Raw genomic sequence first — 16,228 nt, 5'->3', positions numbered from 1 at the left:
ATAACTGGCCAGAGAGAAAGCCTTTGAGCTCCATACTGTTTCAGAAATAATCCTTGATCTAATAATCCTTGTGTTTCATCACCGCGGCATATGCTCCGCCCCCTCTTATTTTTTTCAGTTTAAAAAAAAAAGCTTAATTTTTTTTATACAGGTGAAAATCTCATTGAGACACAGGGTCTCATTCTCAAGAGAGACCTGTTCATATCCAGAATCTGCACTTTTGTAACAGGAAGAGAAATAGAGGGATATGAGGCATGGCTAGAATGGGTGATCTGTTTGGTTTTTGATCAAAACACTTCATAGACATGTTTTTTATATTTTTTTATATATCTGAGACCTATGCTATTGCCTAAAAATAGCATGATAGGAGACCTTTAAATAAACAACACCAGAGGTTATACCTGCTAAAAATACAACGGTCACTTTGAGTCTTCAGGCTCTTGCGTGCAAACTGACATCATCCTAAACACGATTGCCTACAAAAAAATGCAAAATGATATCATCACTAACGTCCCACAACTTGTTGACACCCAAGAGGACAAGCCGCCTGCAGCCAACAGGTTGTTCCTGCTGTTTACACAATAGGTCGTCTCCGAGATGGACTGATAGCAGAGACTCCATGTCCTCCCATCTCCCCCGTCCTGACTACACGAACCGATGTCTGCATGTCAACATTTCTATACATAACACAGAGTCATGTTAGGGTAAATATAAAGAGGCAGCCACATCTTGCTCAATGTAACCTCCCTGGACTGATAGAAAGGGGAGGGGGGGGGGGGGGGAACCTGAGAGAGGTCCCGTGTTTACCCAAAGCAGGCGGACAACAGTGCATATGATAGCCGGTCTCCGATGTTTCACGTCAACGAGGAACGCAAGAGCGCCAGTCTATTGATCCCATCCGCAGGGAGAGATAAGCTGTCGCCACTCATGAAGTCATTTCATAGGCTACATGCTGGGAGTTAAGGGAAAAGCCTGTCTATGTAGACTGTACATACACTGAGCCATTATGTCGACACTAATAAAACAAGACCTTGATGTGAGTGGCAGCAGATGGTGTGCTCTGCTAATAGTTCTACACTTGCTCAAACATTTAAAGGTAACTGGTTATAAACTGTATGTTTTGCCATATGCTATACATTTTAAGTCATGAATCTAATGAAATACCCAAAATAACAATGCATCTTCTAACAAGTATTGTGTCAAATTCTTTCTTCTTAAAAGCTTGTGACGTGAGCAAATATTACTTTCAGAGAAATCTATCAAGTCAGGCGCTGTTTAGTACAATTAAACAGCACCATAATTATAAATGTAACCGTGTTAAACCAGAAGTAAGACGGTTTTTTTCCACAGATGCATGCAGGTTATGGAAAAAATGTAATTAAGGATTAGAAATAGGTGCATTTGTCCATGCCTTACTTTATGATACATCATTTTTTAATAAATACATTTTGTAGGGGTGACTTTTTATTTATCATCATGAAGTTTTCAATTAATATCTTGTCGTTACATTTAGGAAAGGTACACAGCACTTTAGCGTACAAGTATTACAAGGCAGACAATTATCTTAAATATGACCATCAATACATAACAATTAGTTCTCCAGCGGTTTAAAAAAACGACTAATCCTTTTGAAAAAGGACGCAGCGTGTGGGAGTCACAGAGTATTGAACGATGGACTAAAACATTGTTGGTTTTGGCTATATCCTGGAATTTGTTGACAAAAAAGATGAAGTACCGGTATTTCCAGCTCCATTACGTACAGATTTGGTTGCCTTGCTGAAATCGGACTTGTCTCGGATAAGTCGTTCTTAAAGAGCTATTGGATTTCTTGAAAAACGATTTTAGCGCTCAGAGCATTAATCAACAGTAATTTAGTGGTTATGTTAGTCATGGTTTCTGTGTAGACCACCATTTAGTTATTCCCCAAGATACTGCAACAATGTTTTCAGAGCTGTGAAAGAGGTCGAGGGTGAGGAGGTGGTTTACATCTGATGACTCACTTTCCCTTACCTTGTTACTCTCACTCATCACACTCATTGGGGCCAGTTTCCGTTGCAATGCTTATGGAGAGCCTGAAAAAGGCACCCTGGATCAGATGTCGTTTAAATTACAGCAAACTAGAACATTTAGTCAAAATAAAAGTAGTTACGCAAGAGAAAGCAGGGCTATACTTTGATTGGTTATATCTAATCTTTAAATGCTAGTACTGTTTCTTCTTCTACATCTATATTTTGAACGCTCAGAATTCAGATGTCCTGCATGATCAGTCTGCGATAGATAAGACTGTCTCCTTTCGAGTCAGTTTTTTCCTTCAGTTTCTCAGCACACAAAAGAGGTTGACTGACAACAGCGGCGACGGAGAGTCAAAAATCCATCTATGGATTTGAGAGTCCTGTTGCTCGCCCCCCCCCTGTCCCCCTGTCCCCACTTCCACTCTCTTTCCCTGCCAAATCAATTCTGTGCTGGGGCTTTATTGACTCAGGTAAAGGGGTTGTGATCCAGCAGTCAATGTCTGTGTCTGCACAGCGGAGGGGGGGGGGGGGGGGCTGGAGACACACAGGGAGTGGGCAGCATTAGTGCACCCCTGTTACTGGGGTCAGGGGACCATTGTCTGAATGTACTTCTTCTTTGCATACTCAAGTAAGCATACACACGCATGCATACTTGATGGCTGTGCTTGTGTGTGTATCAGGCATCTTTATAGGAGCTGAGGAGGCAGGCCTGGGCCTCGGGGTGCTGAGGGGCAGACATCGATTATCAGGCGCTGTGGAGCCACTGGTCTGTCTCCATTGGTGGGAGGAAGGCAAGGCTGGTTTACTGAGGAGCTTCTATGGCTGGGGGCCACAGAGAGAGACGGGCCAGGGGGGTTAAATGTTAATGGTGGTTGATAGGTGGGGGTCTTCCTGCTTCTTTAATGATTAAAGGAGGATGTGACACCCTCCCTGGAGCCAGGAATCCACCCTGAGGCGCTTTACTGCTACTGTCGTCGTTACTCCGACCGTTGTCACTGTGCTGATATGCTGGTGGGCTTCTTCACTGGAGCCTTGATGAAAGTCTTGATCACACCTGGAGAGACACTTTATCACCTTTAGCTCACATTATCGCAGTCATCACACACTCTTCTGGCCTTTTACTGATACCCCAGTCAGAAACCTGTATGCCCTGCTGTGGGCCATTTCATCTGGAACAATATGTTCCTGGGATTTGGCCAAATAAAACCTTAACTCTTCCAATAGCAGATAAGGAAACATGACTTATTTTTGTTAAAATGAGTTGTACTGTTATTGTTTTGGAAGTGATTGTTCCTACAGATAGGGAAGGAAAAACACTAACAAAGGACAATTTGTCATTTAATTTTGACAACTTATTGGATGTTATTGTGTGAGAAAGACTGTTTGTTCATGTCTTTTCCTAACAACCTTCTGTAGAGCAATGTAATATCATAAGGCTGGATTTGTAGTAGTTTGTGTTATTAGAAAAGTTTCACTCTGATTTGAATGTGTTTATACTTTCACTTCTAGACCAAAATGTAAAAGTTGTGTTTTTGGCTCGAATGTGATAAATAATTTATCTATTTTCAAAGATTTTAAGTTTTCCAAACCATACACAAACTTTGGGACATTTTTTATTTCTTGCTTTTGTCTTTTTAAGACATTTAATCACAGATGAAGAAATGCTGCCTGAACAGAGCCATCTCATTTTTTATTTGTAACAGAAGATTTTTAGATTTCTTTTCAGTCCAGCTCATACCTCCTGTTTCCCTGTCTGAGCATCATGCTGTACAGCAGTACAGGTCACCCTGTCCTGGTGCCAGCCTAACTCCACCAGCCCTTTGATCAATAGTGGCCCGACTGCCTTGTCTCTGCTCCCCCCGTTCTGTTCTCTTCAGCTCAGCCTGCTCCTTAACCCCTCCATGACCGGAGCCTCATTAAAAATACATCACATCCAAATTACATTCATCTCTTTTACTCTTTTCATTTACTTTCACTGTGCCCCCCCCAACCTCCAATCTTCTCCAATTCTGCTGTGTCATGATGAGGAACAGAAGAGCAGATCTCTTACTGTGAAACACTGTACAGCTTCTTTTCTAATCCTGGTGCAAGAGCTAAATAAGATTTTCTGCTGTCATTGTTCCTTTTTTGGCATAAGAAAGGCTCCAAGAATGGATCTCCATTATGTTAGTCTGTTTTCACACAATACACTACACCTATTTCGATGTTTTCCGCATTCCTGTTCAAATTGCCGTTTTTCTCAATCTGACTTGGGTGGCATTCCTCTGGGAGATAATAATGAGTATGGCTGAGGGCCGCCTGCTCACCTGGGGACTGCAGGGCGAGTCTGTACAGGTCGCCTGTCTCTATCGCAGCAGACAGGAGGCAGACCAACCTCACAGTGATGTGCTGATACCCAACCTGCCCGGCCTGCTCTCCCTGCTGCACGCATATACTCATTAACTGTATGGCCTCACGTATTCACTGTCGCATTCTACTAGCCTGGAGCTACTAGCAATTTCACTGGCTGAATTTCTTGGTAATACCAAAATAATTACAATATAATAAATCGCCTTGATAAGTAGTTTTACATGATAGGCTTAGTTAGTGAGTGATATCAACCCTGGTAAACGTTGTCAAATTTGTGCCAGTTCTGGTGGTGATGTCCATCCATAGAACCAGAGTCCAACAATTATATATCTTTTGAATGGTCTGTGTCAATTCCCTTTAGCAACTAAGCTAATGCGCTTGCTAACTATCATGAACTGAGTGAGCTAGCTTGCAGTAATCAAGCTTGCTAACTAACACAGTAGGTCATTACTTTGTATTGAATGTATAAGGTACAATCCTGAGAACAAAATAGCAGAGGGGAGATGGAAACGGCCCAGTGCAGAAAAAAACTACACTTGAAAAGCTGTTGTGACTAACTAGCAATAGCATGTTCTCCTCCAGGAGGCAACCATTACCACACCATTGAGGCTGCAACAAGACAACATCATTGATAAACAGGGCCAACCTGCTATGTATTTGTCTCAGCATGCCAGATGGACAGTACACCACTGGCTTTATTTACATGATAATGTGTCTGCAGAACTCTTTCCCTTTCACTTTGTTGCATTTACACCAACTTTTTCTGTCTCAGCAAAGAGCAAACCCTTTTATTTCTACTTGTATGTACTATTATGGCTTCTAAAACCTTTTCATCCTTGTACTTCATCTGCTACTTTTCTAGTTGCTTTATTATTTTTCTTTGAGGCATGTGTTTGAGATTCCAACAAAGAGAGCTATTACTCTTTTTTTACCTTCAAGGATCTTAAGGTCAAAGGTTGTGTCTATGTGATAACGGTCTTTAAAATATTTTCTTCATATATTGTCTTTATTCAATTACTTTCTGAATGAGTACAGTACATACTCTTACAATGGGAAGGTAAACTAGCCTAGAGGAATACTGTAAGCTTTAAGGAACTGTGATTTTTGAAAAAGGAACCTGAGGCTCAGCCCTAATCCCACCTGTGCTCCAGGTAATCCTGACCCAAGGTTATCACTCAAACAAAAATGTGGGGATTCCTCATTTGTTTAGTTTCTTCCTGTTTTAAGGAACACAAATGGATTTATGAATCAACATCTAACTGTTGACAATATTTTAGAATCCAAAAAAGCCTTCTCTATAATACTGGAAAGTGAAAAAGAAGTGGTGTATTGCATGTTGAATTAAATGTTGGTTAGTTTTAGCAGCTTGAGGGGAGTTTACATTCGGTAACTTAAAACCTGAACATTATAGATATTCTAAAACCATTATTTAAGACTTTTAAACCATTTAATATAATTTAGGGCAGTTTTATGTTTTTAAGTTTTACAGAAGAAAGTCTTAACATGAAAGAACCGGGGAAGTTGCGTATTTTTGTGAGTATGGTAAAAAGGTTAGCTGTTTTCTTAAGTTACACTTTATGTTGGAAGGAAAGAGTATACATTTTTGTATGGGGATGCAGTGTCTGAAACAAATGTAACTTTTCAGAACATTTTCTTTGATTGAAACAAAATAAACGGAAACAAAACTCAATCAAAATATCAGTGTGTTAGTTTTTCATTTATTTTTTAGAATTTAAAAGCATACAAACTGTATCTTCCAACTCATTCAGCTCCTTGCAAATGCTTCAAGGTGAACGAAGCAGCGGAAATGACTTGATCATTGATGATGAATGGAGGTGACAGTGCAAGCAAAGGAGCTTAACACAGGCAGGGTCTTCAGGTGGGTGTTGATGAGACGGTCGGGCAGAGGATAGGAGAGGGGGCTGGAGGGAGCTAGGGACTCTGAGCTCAGCAGAGGGAGCCCTTTCGTGTGTGTGTGTGTGTGTGTGTGTGTGTGTGTGTGTGTGTGTGTGTGTGTGTGTGTGTGTGTGTGTGTGTGTGTGTGTGTGTGTGTGTGTGTGTGTGTGTGTGTGTGTGTGTGTGTGTGTGTGTGTGTGTGTGTGTGTGTGTGTGTGTTGAATTTCTTGGATTAACTCGACTCTGAGAAACAGTTCTACCTTCCTCTTGTATATTTTTACAATGTTTAACCTTCAAACATATTGTAAATGAAGCAAGTAAAGCCTCCTGCGGGGTTCCAGAGTGGGACAACAAGAACAAATTCAGCTTTCAGGACACACGGCTACATGTCTGCATGGTTCCTTGTTCAAAAACCTCGACCACAGTGACGCCTGAGAAAGAAAACATCTCTCCCAGACTCTGAGGAACCTTTGGCAAACCCTGCGCTTAATATGTAAAACACACACACTCATCACAAGTCACTGACATGGCAAATACCAGTGGCCAGATTAATCAAAAATAATGGACTTGCTGTGCTTGCTGATACACTGAGTGTGGATGTTTCTCTCTTCATAAAGATTATAAAGATCCTTTTCTCCAGTAATGCCTTCTGGAGATATTCCAGGATCAAGAAACCTGAGCCACACCATCGCATTTCTGCATCCGACAGAAATGTCCTGTTCCCAAAAGTTCAGAGAGGAAAAGGTCTTGGAACGTCACCCCTAATATAACACGCTCCTGCTCACACACACAAATAGGGGGGGCGGCTGGCCACTAACACTGGAGTAATCAAGTAAAACAGTAGTTCCTGTTATCAGAAGATTCAGCCCACACACACACACACACCTACCTATCACTCCCATCACATCTAAACTGCTATAAAAATTCCATTCATACACACTCTGTGGGAGGGGTCGCCTGGAGGTGATGAGGGGAGCGAGTTTCTATGGCGACAGTAATGAGCGAATGAGGTCGACTGCAAGGACCCGGGGCTGCGATGCGCTTTGTGCCTTCCTTTGTCCCCATAACAGTGGAAATTAAGGGACGCAGGAACAACAGGATTGAGTACACATGACCTAATGAGGGTCCAGCGTGGGCCAGGCCTCCGGGAGTGGGGGCAGGGGGTCGGAGCGGGAGGTTTTGGAGGATCAGGGGAATGTGGGTGGGTGGGTGGAAGGTGGCAGAGAGAGGTGCACAGTGGGAGGGCTGGGATTATAGGCGTAATGTCACTTTGGTGTTTGTTTTAACTTGTGAGGACATTTTGGTAATGTGCTGTTTCCTAAAATAATAGCTATACACTCGGTATTTAGGTTTGATTTTCCTGCTTAACTCCCTCTTTACCCCCCCCTACCCTCTTTCTCTCTCTTGCTCTTTCTCTCCCTCTACCTCTCTGCCCTGAGTCGAAGTGACAGCAGCTCTCATTAAATACGAAACACCGGTCACATGCAAAATTGACCCCGCAAGTGTTCTGGCTCACCCTGTCCATCCAACAGGCTTGACTCCCATCAGCCCCCCTGGACCGAGTCGACCGAAGCCCCAGAGGTGTCAGGTATGGAGAGGGGAGGAAGTTGGACAATATTTTCCTTTTGTTTTTACCAACGTATTTCAATGTAGACCGCCCATTATCAAACAACACGTTTTTTGCCCATAGCATCCAGTTACTCCAGTAAAATGACATGACTTTGTACGTTAAAAGGACAATGCTACAAGTTTCACTTAAGATATCATTTAAATGAATAAATGATGTCAACTGATGTGGTAGAAAATCTCTACCGATCGGAAACTGAAGGATCACTTTGCGATTGATGGGTTTTTCAGATAGGCGGTTCAGAAAAGTTTATTGTTAAAAGTGTAATGAATATTTTATAAAGCAAATCTGAGCTAAGCCAAGCCAGGTTTAACAACAGATACTTTGACCCTGAAATAATAGGAGATTTTATAGAATGAAAGTAGTCCATGTCAAAGACAATGATTGTTTCGAGGCTGCGGACACAAACTGGGCTGTGTTTGTGCACAGTGTGTCTGCCTGCCTGTCTGTCTACCTGCCTGTCTATCTGTCCATCTGTGGACAGACGAGGCCCAGCTTCTGTGTTATTGCCCTTGGCTGCCTCTGACAACTTAATGGGATGTTTGATCTCCACGTTATACTTCCTACTCCGCCAATGCTCGACATTTAGCCCTTCCATATTTTGGCTTCCCTTACTCACCACTCAAAACAAACACACACATACTCACACGCATATAAATACACAAACAAAACGCTGACCTCATATCACCTGCAACACAAATTTGCTAATTTCATTTACTCAACCATAAGCACAGAAGAAGAAGCCAAAACATACATGGTGGCCCTCTGCTCTTAGTTATTTCCAAAGTTTTCCCTTTAAGTACGTAAAGAAATACCGTGTGGGAATATGTCTCATTCCAAGACCATCAGACATCTTGTTTGTCATCACTTCCAGGCCATGAGGATGACCTACTCTCCGCTCAGCAGTATCACTTACACACAGCGATGGCTATCTAGCAGCCGTCCATGTCTGCTCTCTATCTCTGTGACATATGATGATAAAAGACGTCTTCTAATTCTCATGAAGTGATGACTCCGAGTTATGGCCCTTTGCGACCTTTTCCAACGTATCCAGTCCGTTCGAATGTTTTGTGTAAAGTATGTGAATGTTTCCATGTCAGTCATTAGATACGCACAACACAACCACTATTTATGTCTGACGCTCTGTCAGAATGGGCCTCTATTTCTACTAAATTGGCTAAAATACATAAATAGTGGTAACAGCAACATAATAACAGCAGATATTTAGGCTGGTTTTCCAGTGTATTCATTGATTTAAAAAGTAAAGGCTGATGGAAATGGAACGAGTAGATCAAATACTTAAAAATGGGGTGTTATTAATTTTCAACTCATGGTGTAATTTTTGTGTAAATTCTGTAGGTTTAATTGTTTTGGCAGCTTGTCCTCCTTCTGAAACTGATGCTCACATCACCTAAGTAGCTTTCTTAATTATAACTTTTGGTAAAGTACAAAAGTAGTTCTACTAGGAATGGCACAAGGAAGAATTCTGTTTGAGTTCCGTTGGATTTTCTGACCACCGAAGAGAACAATGTGTGAATAACAACATTCCAAATTATGTAATTGGCTCTATTATATGTTATAACAGAGAGATTATGTGTACATAGTTGCTTGTGAAGCAATTTGACAAAAAAAGGGCATCAATTTAATGTCTTTGGGCTTAAAAATCAGCATATTATGTGAAAATGACCAAGAAACACTTGCATATTTAAACTTTTAAAACATTAGAACGCTTGTTATTTGCATTTCCCTTCTCGTTAATCTTAGCGTAATGAGTCCCTCCACATTATTTATTCTTGTGTAGTCCATACACACGGTAAGTAGATTAAGGACAGCTTCTTATCTGGTACACATTACTGCATGTTGCCTGTAAAGCAAACACACACAGCAACTTGCAACTGTGAGCACTCTGTGAACCCTTCATGTCATGTGTGTTTGTGTGTGCCTGTTTGTGTATAATCAGAGATCATGCTGAGGATTATACACACGTAAGTAAACAGAAGAAGCAGAGGATTTAGAATTTAAAAGCAAGACAAACATTCCCTGACGCTGTGTATGTTTGAGTATACACGGAGCAAGTGTCAAAAAGAGTTCATCCATGTGCATGTGTGTGTGCGTGTGTGTATTTGAAGAGGGAGAAACAGACAGGGGAAGGTCCTGCTGCTTTGGATCTGTGAACACGCTCCCTCTGCCCTCATTAGATGGTTAACCAGTGTCCAGTCAGGCACACACAAAATGGGCCCCTCCAACTGACCATCCGTCTCATCTCCAGAGACAGCAAACAAACCTCCGCGCAGCATCGATCCAGCGCTCCGAGGGAACACCCGCTGCAGCTCAAAACAATCCAAAAGATGGGTCAGAGGAATGAAAGGGCTAGGTTGTTGAGAAAACAAGCAGTGGAAGGAATTCTGTAATTGATTTGCTACATATAAGCGCATCTGACATGCATGTCGCTAGCTGCTTGCTAATTACACCCCGATTCTACACTAGGAGGTTGTTGCGTTACCGGGTCCCAGGAACAATCTGCTGATTGTTTTGTGAGAAGATTGGGTCGGCAAGACAAGGGTCGGCCACTTTCCCCCCAATTATCCCCATTTAGTGGTTCTGCTTCAAGCTGCCTGGACGGGAAAGAGGGGGAAAAAGACGAGAAAGAGACTGAGGGGACAGAGTTGTCCATCAGCCACCAAGATATTTTGTCAACACGAAACTGTGGAAACTTGAACATGAGTTTTTTTTTCTGTGCAGCAGTGGTTATTTTAAGAGTGAAGCTGGCCTAATGAGCTCAGCTACCTCCCCCCAACTCTACCTATCTAGCCAGTAGGGGTGAGAGAAGGAGGGGGAGAAAAAGGGACGATTATGAATTGAGTTAATGAGCCTGGATTTGGGTGGGGGTGGATGGGTTAGGATAGCCTGAGAATTCACCCTTTCCCCCCTCTGTCCTCTATTTCCTTCCTCCTCTCTACCTTCCATGGTGAAAATGGAAAAATCTCCAGCAGGTGTTTTAAAAGTGTGCTGATTCCCAGTGATGGACTCCTGTTGTTAAAAGTAGAAAGTTTCAAATTCTACAGACGTGATTGTAAAGTGATGTACAATACGCTCCTCTCAGATACCTAACTGCTGTACTATATCTGTTGCTGACCTCTGATCATTTTCAGAGGAGGGTGAGGGTCATGCGAGATGAGAATTATTTGAAATTTGAACGAAAACAAACTAAGTAACAGTACTCAAGCTATTTCGTTGAGTCTATTTTGCCTCAGGGTGAAATCGTTTAGTGATACATTTGTGGAAGAACATTTCAACCTTGAGCATCTGGGTGACTGTTTACCATGGTAGTGGGTGACTGACATTTGAAAGCCAGCATTGATTGATGTCATTGCTAAGATAACAGTTTGTATCGTACGTAAAAAAAGATATTATTGGCTCAGCTGGTAGAGTTAGCATCTTATGATATGGAGCACGTTCCTGCAACAGTCGAGGTTCGAATCTGGCCTGTGGATTATTTGCGCTATTTATCCTTTCTATCTCCCCCCTTCAAATGTATCTCTGATAAACGCCCAAAATAATCTACAAAAAATTCAAAATGTTTCTTGTAAGTGTTCTACAAACATCCAGGAATCATTTGGTTAGGTTAAGGACAAGATTGTGGTTCATGTTCAAATAAACACAGAAGTGGCATTACTCCAATATGTCAGTTATGGGACAAATAAGTTAACACTTGATTAAAAAAACTACCATGAAAGGTTCCACACAATCTTAGTTGTTTATCTAGTTAGCATTAACTCCTGTCATTTCAGATCCTGCCTCCTCCTGGCTCTTGCAATCAGCTCATTCCCCTCACCTGGTTTGCGGGATAATCTATTGAAAGTGTTTTACATAGTGTTTGAGGACAGCCTGCTAGGACAAATACTAAGATAGCCCTTTAGCGCAAGCAATTTAAAAATATACATCTGTCCCTTTTCCAGATTCAACATTTGGAGTTATTTAACTTAGATAGGATTTACCCAAGGTGCTATGCTAACTTTCACGTTCCATTTGGAGAGTGTAGCTAGCCTAGCTTAAAATTGTTTATTCCCACCATATTTTTTCATATCCCAATTAACTGTTATTAAGTCAGACATTTTAAATCATGCTGACTTGATAGCAACAAATACAAATCTGGAATCGGAACAAAAATGTGTTCAAGACCAGGCTAAGTTGTGTTATTATATTTTGGATACGGACACAATTCGCTCTGAGAATGTAACTAGCTCTATGGCCGAGCTGAGCCAGGATTGGGGTGGAAGGACAGAGAGAGGGGAGGTGAGGAGGGGAGGTGAGGTGTGTTTGTGTTCGGCCTGGCCTACTTAGACTGATTTCAGCCCCAGCAGCAACCCGTCGGAGCTCCTGCGCTTCACCCACTGAGCTCGCCTCAACACCCCGACTTGATCAGTCAACCATGTGACTCAGTCCTGGAGCCAAGAGGACCAGAGACAGACGGACAAGAGGGGAGAGTGGGAGATGCGAGAGACAGACAGAGCGTAGCTTGATCTCATGAGTGGCAACATTACTCACATTTATCAATATCATTTTCTAATAGAGCTACATTTGGTGACTGGAGATTAGTACCAAACCACTTATCTTGGCAATTTATCAAGCAACCTCAAAGGCTCCGCCCATTGGCTAAGCCCATGGGGGTGACATAGGGTCACAGCAATGGACAAAAAGCCCCTGTTTATATGTGCCCTCCTTAAACCAGGCTGAACTTTTCCATCGCAGATGATAGCAGACTGCTGATCTCCAGCTCCGTATCAAAAGAAGACCGTTTCCCACACTGAGGCATGTCTCTTTCCCACAGACAACTCCAAATGCGCAGAGCAGATAGTCTCGATGTGTTCAATATGAGCCATGCCAAGCTTATCATCAGCACATTGTGACACAACTCTCCACAGGCCCCCCATTCATTCCCTGTTTTCCTTTTACTTCACCCAAAAATGCGTATTGTTTGCTGCAAAGACAGATAGAGGGCTTAAACAAGAGGGCTTTTTGTGTTGCATTCAGTAAACAAAGTTTGGTAATAAAAGAGCTCAGTTACAGTTCCTTTTTTATTTGCTCCACTCTTGTTTGCTGAGTCACATCAATTTTAAATTCCCTCACATGATGCAATGTACGATACCACATAAAAAGGAGCATTGTCCTAATTGTGTTAACCTCTGTCTGTATGATGTTTGATGATTTCATGCACCTCAGCAGCGAGACTGTAGTTTATTGTTGAGAGAGACTTAATATGAGAGACAGACAGGCTGGACACAGCAGGAGTGGCCTGGTGACATTTAACTGGCGACAGCAGCAACACACTGTGACCTTTCAGCTCTGTCCCGCACTGAGGGGACGCACGCTGCAGGGCCAGGACTGATAGTAGAGATAGGACTGTGTGTGTGTGTGTGTGTGTGTGTGTGTGTGTGTGTGTGTGTGTGTGTGTGTGTGTGTGTGTGTGTGTGTGTGTGTGTGTGTGTGTGTGTGTGTGTGTGTGTGTGTGTGTGTGTGTGTGTGTGTGTGTGTGTGTGTGTGTGTGTGTGTGTGTGTGTGTGTGTGTGTGTGTGTGTATGACTGCAGTGATCCATAGCCACTGTCATCAGGGCTGGCAGTCAAAGTAGTAAAAGTTAGATTCAAATGGTGAAATGTGTTTTCTCTCCGTAAAACATGGAGAAAATGTCCCCTATTTCTCGTTGTACTTGTATAATGAAATAAATGCTTCTGATTCCAATATGCTTGGTTTAGGGGGCTTATTGCGCAAATTAAGAGTCAACAAAGTCGTAACTTTCTCACCAAATAGTTTGAAATGTGGTTATGATAATGCAGTATTGCAAACTGTTAAAACTGTCGTCAATGTGATACAGTCAATGGTATTTCATTGTAAATTTGGTTTTCTCGTGAAAATACACTCGCATATCTGGTAAATCCAGAGTGAAACTTTTAATATTGGTAATGATGATTTTTTCTTTTATTATTAGATGCATTTATTGAACCAAATAAAGTTCAAAGATCATAACTATAAAAATGTTTCATATGTGATATGTTACATTTTAATTTAGAGGCTCATATTTAATTTCTTTTTTTTGCAATAAGACCATTATTGGGTTGAGTAAGAAAGTTAATATAAATAGGTACATTATCATAATTATACAGGTATACTGATTCAAAGTTCTTCAACGTATATAACAATTACAAACAGACAAGTCTATTAAAGAGGCTCCACGATGTCCTGCTAGCTCTTTAGCACCCAGGTGCCATGTGCAGCCTGCTTCTCAGCAATAGGTGCTTTCACACCAAATACTTTGCCGTACTTAAGAACTAGAACAAAAGAACAGATCGCGTTCACACCGGAATAAGTCCCTGAGGGAGGATTAGGCAAATGAAGCCACTGACGTCACTTCTTCTTCTTCTGCTTTGGGTTTACTGGCAGGCCGCAAACAACTTCACGGCGTATAGAGAGGCGAAGTCCCGCCCATCTACTTCCGACCCATGGGACCTTATTTCGGAAAAATTAGGTATTGAAGTCAATGGGGAGAGAAAGATTATCTTTCGATCCCATTTGAATTGTGCCATGAATTACACATATGATGTTTGTCAATCTTAAAAAATAATTTCCATGTCAAAAAAGTCACAGTTTGTCGTAAAACTGTTGAAATATAAGACTATGACAAATACGCAACTAGAAAGACTACAAATCCCAGAATCCCGGTCCCGCATGCTGGCTCTTACGGAACCGACTAACTCCCCTTTAGTGTATGTAGTATGTACAGCTCTCATCATGCCCAGACTTGGAGTGATTTTCACCTCTTTTAATAGTTTTCGCCTCATTCTGAAAGAAAGAAGTGAAATGTGCCAACGTGACGGTCGTCTTGGTGTGTGGTGTGCAGTGTTGGGGAAGTTACTTTTAAAAAGTAGTGTTTGCTCGTTGCTACTTTACTTAGTTACCCTCCAAGGAAAGTAACTTTTTACGTTACTCGTTACTTTTAAGTTACTTTTATGTTGCTCGACTTTGGGCAGAACCCCATCTCTGTTCCTAAATGTGTAGGCTAAACAATAATATCAAACAATATCAATATAAAATCATAATCATTAAACAGGCTAGCCCCAAAATAGGTGCAAAGCTAGTGCAAATCATATCAATAGGCTCCTTAGGAGCAACATGATGAAAACCTCAAAATGGCTCATGTGTCTCAAAATAAAACATGCCTCATGTAAATCCAACAGAAAAAGAATAACTTCAAAATGTCTTGATATCGATGGCTTGTGTAAATAAAATAAAATGGCATAATACAGCTTGGAAGCAAAGACATTTTAGCCAAAATAAAATCAAGAACAACTTAAAGCAGGACTGGCCTCAGAATTAAAAGGCTATGTTCACTGAATATGCTGGCCCTTCTTCACAGTATGATGGCAGATAAAAAAAGAAGATATTAGGCATAGGCTTGAGCTATGTCTACAGCATGGGTGGCAGGCAACCTATTCCACATCAGTACAAAACGTGTGATTATACCTCATCAGGAGCAGTCTTTCAAAACGTTTATCTGAGAGTCTGTTTCTTCTGGGGGTAAGCACAATACCTCCCAGGCTGAACAGCCTCTCCACCGGTGCACTGGATGGTGTGGCAGTGTTGTATTTCATGGACACAGCTTTCACTCGGGGGAAACGGTTGAGGACTTCTAACTCTGAGCAAGATTTCATGTACTCAAGTACCTCCGAGTCTGCGCTAATGGACATTGCTTCTTCCTCTTCCTCATCAAAAGAAAAAAAGTCATTCTCATTGACGCTGCTGTGTGCGGCAACTTCTCGGTTTTTATTCTCAGCCGGCTATTCATCACGGGGTAGAGTGCAACACTCCGCGATGAGCAGTGCATGCGCAGCGCAAAGCTTCACTGCTCTCCAACACTGGTGCGAATCGCGTCTTGATAGCCTAGGACAAAATTATATATAGGAAATAAGCCTAGTTTTCAGACACACGACTCACTAGAGCTCTATCAGGGGAGGCATAATGCATTTATCTTAAGAATATTTATTAAGAGATGTCCGTTAATGGATAGGCACATTTACAGTGGGGCAAAAAAGTATTTAGTCAGCCACCAATTGTGCAAGTTCTCCCACTTAAAAAGATGAGAGAGGCCTGTAATTTTCATCCTAGGTATACCTCAACTATGAGAGACAAAATGAGAAAAAAAAATCCAGAAACTCACATTGTCTGATTTTTAAAGAATTTATTTGCAAATTATGGTGGAAAATAAGTATTTGGTCACCTACAAACAAACAAGATTTCTGGCTCTCACAGACCTGTAACTTCTTCTTTAAGAGCCTCCTCTGTCCTCCA

The 16,228-nt window shown here is 41.7% G+C and overlaps 1 long non-coding RNA gene across 4 annotated transcripts in view; it reads left to right on the top strand.

Annotated features, from left to right (window-relative positions):
• The window catches only part of LOC307026720, a 197,170-nt gene that overhangs the window by 126,172 nt on the left and 54,770 nt on the right, over positions 1-16,228 (top strand). The window lies entirely within an intron of this gene.

The sequence above is a fragment of the Notothenia rossii genome (genome assembly GCF_949606895.1).
Source record: "Notothenia rossii genome assembly, chromosome: 12".
NCBI classification, from domain to species: Eukaryota; Metazoa; Chordata; class Actinopteri; order Perciformes; family Nototheniidae; genus Notothenia; species Notothenia rossii.
Note: the sequence above shows the minus strand (reverse complement) of the source record. Positions and strands in the feature narration are given on the sequence as shown.